Source organism: Protobothrops mucrosquamatus, unplaced genomic scaffold, assembly GCF_001527695.2.
Source record: "Protobothrops mucrosquamatus isolate PMUCROS unplaced genomic scaffold, P.Mucros_1.0 scaffold_19, whole genome shotgun sequence".
Lineage (NCBI taxonomy): Eukaryota > Metazoa > Chordata > Lepidosauria > Squamata > Viperidae > Protobothrops > Protobothrops mucrosquamatus.
This window is the reverse complement of record NW_015386095.1, coordinates 1,338,696-1,345,674: the sequence shown is the minus strand read 5'-3', so window position 1 is coordinate 1,345,674 and position 6,979 is coordinate 1,338,696. Positions and strand designations below refer to the sequence as shown.

The 6,979-nt window shown below is 36.9% G+C and overlaps 1 protein-coding gene across 1 annotated transcript in view; it reads left to right on the top strand.

The window, feature by feature from the left end:
- Window positions 1–206: 206 nt before the first annotated feature.
- KIAA1211L (KIAA1211 like) overlaps window positions 207–6,979 on the top strand; it is a 52,488-nt gene continuing 45,715 nt past the window's right edge. Inside the window, exon 1 of the mRNA XM_015831285.1 lies at window positions 207–340. The gene's annotated coding sequence lies outside the window, so the exon portion shown is untranslated. The remainder of the gene's footprint in view (window positions 341–6,979) is intronic.

Here is a 6,979-nt window from a genome sequence, read left to right as displayed (position 1 = left end):
CTAGCATTTGTAAATTTTATTTTAAATTAGTATAAGAGGGTAAGTTTGGTGTGAAAATTGGAACATGCTCTACCCCTAAAAGCGTTTAGGCAATATAACTTTTGTTGCAAATAAAGAGAAAACAGTAACATGTGTTAGGTTGATTTTTATATTTGCTTATCAACAGGATATTCAAGAATACCATAGAACAGATGACCATGACTTCTCCCTTTTTCTGTGGATTGCTTTCGTGGACCTTAAATTCAGTGTGGTTCCTTGATCACAAATAAATGATCTTCACAAACTCAATTTTGCAAGACTAAAAAGCTAATACTGCAGAAACTGTGCTAGATCACTCAAGGTCAGTAATATCTCCTTGTACTACTTCTTGCCATATTAGTACTATGTTTAGGCAATTGCTTTTTCTTTTCTCTTAATTGTGATAAGCCAATATGGACAATGGGTAATCATATCTTTACCACTTTTACTGAATCCAGTGTAAACTATCCCTGCCAATAATAATAATAACAACAACAATATTTCTAAATTAACAGAGTTGTAGGGCTCTTAATTACTCAAATATGAAGTCACTACACTGTTAGCTCTTGCCCTCCTTTTCAGCAATTATATGGCCAATGCAATAAAATAAAACAAGATATTATGTTTACCCAGATTACAACATGATAGATCCCTATAAAAATAGATTTAGTTATCAGTGCATACATTGCTATTTAGTTAATTAAAAATTATTGATAATATCTGCTAAAATAACTAAACTCATGACCTAACTATGGCTTACCAGATACTCTCCTACATTCTGTATTAGATTTATCAGATTTACTCTGAGATGCAGAACTAGAAATCTAAAGTTGAAAAAGCTCTATATGTTTCTGCTTAGAGGATTAGTATGAATAAGTAAGGCATTTAATGAGCTAGTTCCAACTAGAAAAGCCAGAGATATCCTAGAAAGAATCTGGGTGGGACACCTATTCCTTCTTTACCAAATGCCTCTCTTTGGATGGGTGGTCTTCAGGTAGAGGCATTATAGAAAAAGAAGGCAAGAAGCCAACTATGCGACAACAGCATCCATAGTCTTCACGATCGCCTTGCTCACAATGTTACACTGAGAATCCTCTCAGAAAAGCATTTGGGCCTCACTGCTTCAGGAAAAAAGCTGGACTCTCTCAGTTGTACATGCTCCTCAACCTTTATTTCCAGAGCTTCTGAGACTGAGGCACAGAGATAGATATGATTTTCTGGAGCAGCTGACTACTTTAGTGCCTTTTTGAACCTTCAGAACAAGACTGTGAAGCAAATAGTGGTGTGGTCCTAATCTATTGCTTGAGTCTGTTGGTGTTAGAACTGCCACCTCATGCCTGAGCTCTGCAATTGTTTCAGTACTAATCTGCCATGAACCCTGGGAGGGGGAGCATTTGGAGGGAGAGTGAAAGTTAAGAAAGTGAAGATGGCATTTCAAGGTCGCTCTGCTATGAGAAGAATGCAGCTGCAAGTCAGCCTACAACCAGAGCAGCCATTTCTTTGAAATTGATTGGAGAATGAGGGGACAGCAATGAGAAGTGGGAAAAAGGTTTCACTTGGGTTTTTTGGCATGTGAATTTCAATTCTGGCTTTGCACTACTGTATTTCACTTGGCTTCTAGTAAACTGTACCTTTCTCAACCCGATACTGTTAAAGATCATTTTTACTTAGAAGCTTAAGTTGAGGTAGGGTTGACATTTGGAGAGAAAAGTGCTAGAGAGAACACAAATTGCTTTCAGTAAATGCTTCCATAAGACAGAGGTTTTACTTGCATGAGTGGGGAAGCATCAAGAGAGAGAAATTAGGCTGTCTCTACTTATATGCGTTTGCATATGAAATTAATTCAGTTGTGAGCCTTTTTTCAGGATCATGATGGAATAAAAATTAAATTAAATTCTAAGATTTTTGTGATTACAAGTAATCCTTGAAATTACATGTAATTCCCATGAGTAAAGGTGTTTAAAAATAAAGATATAATAAACATTGCAGATAAGAAGCCTTATTTCTTAGTATCTCCTGCACTGAAGATGTTATCTACTATTATCATTCAAAGTTACAACAGAACTGAAAAAAGTCACATATGACCATTTTTCACACTTATAACCATCGCAGCATCCCCATGGTCACATGATCAAAGTTCGGATGCTGGGCAACTGATTCATGATAGTTGCAATGTCCTGGGGTCATGTGATCACCTTTTGTTACCTTCTGACAAACAAAGTCAATGGGGAAGCCAGGTTCACTTAACCACCATGTTACTAACTTAACAACTGCAGTAATTCATTTAACAACTGTGACAAGAAAGGTCATAAAATGGGGCAAAATTCATTTAACCATCTTGCTTAACAATGGAAATTTGGGGCTCAATTGTGGTCGTAAGTCAAGGGCTACCGTACTAGGTGAATAATAAAATAATAAAAAAGGATTGGTTGGAAACAAAAACTATTACATCATAAATGAATGCTAGAGCAAATGTTTCATTTAGCAATGAAAAATTTTGGCTTGATTGTGGTTGAGAACTACCAGCATTCTAAATGGCGTTGGAGCCTCGTTTTTCTGTTGTTATTGGCCTCATTTGCTACTCTTTACTGGTTTTCTTATTTGTTCGTGGTTGGGTTTTTTTCTGAATTGTATTGTATTTTATTCTTTTGGTTATACTGTGAAGAGCCTTGTATCATTTGGAGTTGGGTGGCAATTAATTTCCAAAGTAACTATTTCTGCAGTCAAGATATAATAGTGATAGTTAGATCATTTTGGATCTGCTATCTGAATTGATTGGTGCTTATTGATTTTTTTATTTATTTGTAATAAACAAATTTGAAATAAACATTGTTAAAGCAAATTTTTCTATATTTTCTATAAAATAACAAGATTACAAACCCTAAGCAATTTTTATGAGTTCAAAGTTTATCACATGATATCTCTTAAACTGCACCAAACAAAGCAACTGGGGTGTTCTCCCTATCCTCTGTAGTTGGCAGGGTTGTCTCTCTTTCCCTTTTTATAAATTGGGACCACAATTGCCAAGCCCCAATCCTCTGGTGGAGTCAATATAGTGAATAGCACTGCCAGGACGGGTATCCACCACTCCATATTATTCTTTAGTAATTCGGCCGAAATAAAGTCATCTCCTGGAGCCTTCCTGATCCTGAGTTGGCCAATGAGGGATTTAATTTCAGACTCTGAAACTGGAGGCCACTCAGGTAAATCCTTCATTATAGACCTTGTACTCTCACTGGAGGATCTTCATACATTCTCCGAAAATGAGTTCCCAGGTTATAGGAGATATATGACAGTCTAATGAGGTATAGATTCTTTCAGAGTGGCAAGCTATTAGATGCCAAAATAAAGAGGAGTTCTTTTGCTTTGCTGCCACGATGAGTTGTTCCCAGGAAGACCTTGTGTCTTGTCTATTCTTGAATGCAATCAATTGCTTGAATGGTTTTTTAAGTGTAAGTAACTGTTTAAGAATTGCTTTATTGCCATATCCAGTCTTGCTTTTGGACTCCTGGTATGCCAAGTTAAGGGCTTTCTTGGCTTCTACGCAATCCTTATCAAACCATGGTTTGGAGGTGGTATAAGACCTCTTAACTGAGAAATTTTGGTCATGTGGTTGTAGCTCATAAACTAAACATTTATATAGTTCTAATAAGTCTTGAGTTGGGTTGGCTGATATAAAGGTTGCGCGGATTTTTTGAAAATTATCCTCTGTTAGGGCTCTTTTTACCTTCTGATCAAGTTGTTGGGTCCATTTAACCTGGCATCTTGTTAGGCCGGCTGTAGAGATTGCAGGGATAAAATGGTCCTTGAAGGGTATCTGCCTGATAAAGGGCTTCATGTACATACACATAGGAAGATGATCATTTTCTAGGTAAGGCAGGACTTCAAAATTTTCTATATAATATACTAAGTCCATAGAAGTTAAGATGTAGTCAATGGTGCTAGTTTTGTAATCCAAGTCTCTTGCACCAATATAATATCCTTACCTTTCAGAGGATCAGAGTGATTAAGGCCTCTGAATCGATACCACCTGGCTACATTCCATGACATGATGTTTAAAGTGGTTTTTTTTGCACTGGCCTTCATATAGTCAGTTCAAATTCTCCGTAGGGGCACTTGTTGGAGGATAGTTATAATAATTGTTATTTGATGCATTAGATTGAGTAGTTATTGTCAATGCTTCTTTTAAATCATCCAGTCTCTGTGTATAATTAGCTTGCTCAGGTTCTGACAATATATCGTTAAAGTCTATCAACATTTCTTCTGGGACACCCTCAGCAGAATCAGTGACTGTGGGTAACTCTGTTTGTGGATCACTTCTCTGTTTTCTCAAGGTTGATTCAGCTGCCCATGCTTCAAACGTATCAGTATGAGGTCTGTTGCCACTTGGATTTAAAGCAATAGTTCCCTCATGGAGAGATAGAACCAGGAGTGGGCGCAGGTTCCCTGAGCGGAAGACACGTATTGGAAATATTGAAAAACTGCTCAGGAAGTGCTTCATTCTAAAAAGCATTGAGGGAATTATGGACTGCTTGAAGGATAACAAAATTCGCATACATTGCCTTCTTGCTGGCAACCATTCTGCATGTAATAAATCAATCTGAGTATATTCGCAGCGGAGCAGCTGGCTCAGAACTGTCTAACAGCTTTTCTATCACTCCAACGTCCTCTATTCCTTCTGTTGTCGTAGATTTGCAAGGTAACTTGGTTGGTCTGTAAACTGAGGTTATATTGGTCACTTCTAGAACTATCTGATTGAATGTTGTTTTCTTTGTGGATATTCTTTCCTCTCTCGTTTATAGAATGGAGAGAGGGGCCTATTCTAGTTTCCATTTCTGCATTAGGCATCCCATGTCTATCATTATGTGTTCTCCTGGGTCCTTCTGCAATGTTTGTTTGACTGCTGATAAACTTTGCAAAAGACTCTTTTAAGCAGTCAACCTTATTTGTGACAATTGATAAAAGTTCGTAGATTGAATTTACGGTTTGAGCTGTGAGCAAACATTGTCTGGAAAGGATATCTGTTTCATTCTCCCTTACTAAGTTTGTTACTATCCCATCCTGTGCAAGAAAAGTGGGTGCTGAATTCCAGGGAGGGGAGCTATTTTCTGTGAGAGAAACAGAAAGTTCTATATGCTGTTTGCTTTCAAGTTCAGTTTGTAAATCCCATTCCAATGAGTCACATACAGATGAATTACTTACTGGAGCAGGCTATTTACAGCGAAATCTTCCATTTTCTGCTGTTTCAGTGGCTTGGAAGAACTCTGTGCTGCCGAGTGAACAGCTGTCTCTTTTTCCTTTTCCCCATTCTTGGTAATCATGGCTTGTAGAGTTGTTAAAATGTAGTTAAAACAATGGTAGCCTCTCCAGTATATATCCTTTATAAAAAGTCTTTGATTATTATAAAAGTCAAATAAGGGTTAAAACAGATTTAAAAATAGGTTATAAATGGGTTAAAATAGGTTAAAAATGGGTTAAAAGTAGGTTAAAATGGGTTAAAAGTAGGTTAAAATGCAGTGTTAAAAGGGGTTAAAAAGTTAAAATAAAAATAAAAGAAACGGAAAGAAAACTTTTACTTTTGGAGGAGCTCTTTACAGCCTTTGCTGCCTGTCCACCCCACAGATTGAATTATTTATTAATTGAAAAGTTTTATACAGCTGCCCATCTTATAACCAACTTTAGGTAGCTCCCAATTAGAAATTAAAACAATATACAAAACCCTATTAAAATTATAAAACTAAATATATTAAAATATTGAAAACAACAAAAACCTGGTGCCAAGTCAAACTTCATATGTACAGCTGAGCTATCTAATCTTAGCCAAGGGCTTGGGGGAAAAGCCAGGTCTTCAATGCTTTATGAAGGCTAGTAGGGTACAGACCTCCTGAACTTCATGGGGCAGAAGGTTATGGAGATTCTTCATCATCCAGGTCATGGTTGTTCCTAACTGAAAAAACTTCTTGGGTGAGAAGCAAAACATTTTCAAGGGAAAAAAAACCCAAGAAAGTTCAGTTGCCTTTTGAAAAGCACCTTTGGGATATTCATGGGGCAGGGGCTGCCACAGAAAAGGTGTATTTCCTAGCTCCTATCTTATGGCAATATTTAGGGGAAGGGATTAGGAGCATGCCCATCATATCTGACCTGGTAGGATGGATAGATGTACTTAGGGAATGATGGTCCCACAAATAATCTAGCTCTGTGCCATATAGGGCTTTAAAGGTAAGGAGCATCACCTTGGATTGCACCCAGAAACAAAAAGGAAGTCAGTGCAGCTTGCACAACAAAGATGTTACATGGACAAACCTAGGAGCCTCATCACTATGCATGATGCTGCATTCTGGACCAGTTGAAATTTCCAGGTGGTCTTCAAGGATATAAGTATGTTGGTTTATAGGATTTCAAGCAGTTCCAATAAGAGAAGAGAGCTTTATGGCACCATAAGAATGCTATATGAATATTTTAGCATTATGTTCCATGTTAAACTCCAGCTTGTTCAGCTTTGTGTTAGATCCTTGGGGATTACGTCAGATGAGGAAATGTGTTTATCACATAGTGGTTATTATTATAGTGGTTATTATTAAAGTCAAATAAGCTTGGCTGCCTAGAATTATTACAGCAAGTTGACATTGTTTTCATTTCATAGATAATGTCTCCTAGGGAAGTTAGTGATTTTTGCTGTTGAAAGTCTGAGGACAGGGAGACTTTGCCTGCCATAGCATTCCATGTATCTTCTCTTCAAAGGACATCTAATCCCTTTTACATTCCAATTTCAATTGGCAATTAAGGATGACCTAATGTGAAGCACATCGATGTACACCCCAATATTTCCATAGATAAAGAATACAAAATAATGTAGAATAACTTTTTCAAAAAGCAAATTCGCTGAAAAACATTAAATAAAAAAGAAAAAGAAATAAAAGGCATTTGGTTAAAGTAATAAATATTAAAATAATAAAAACCT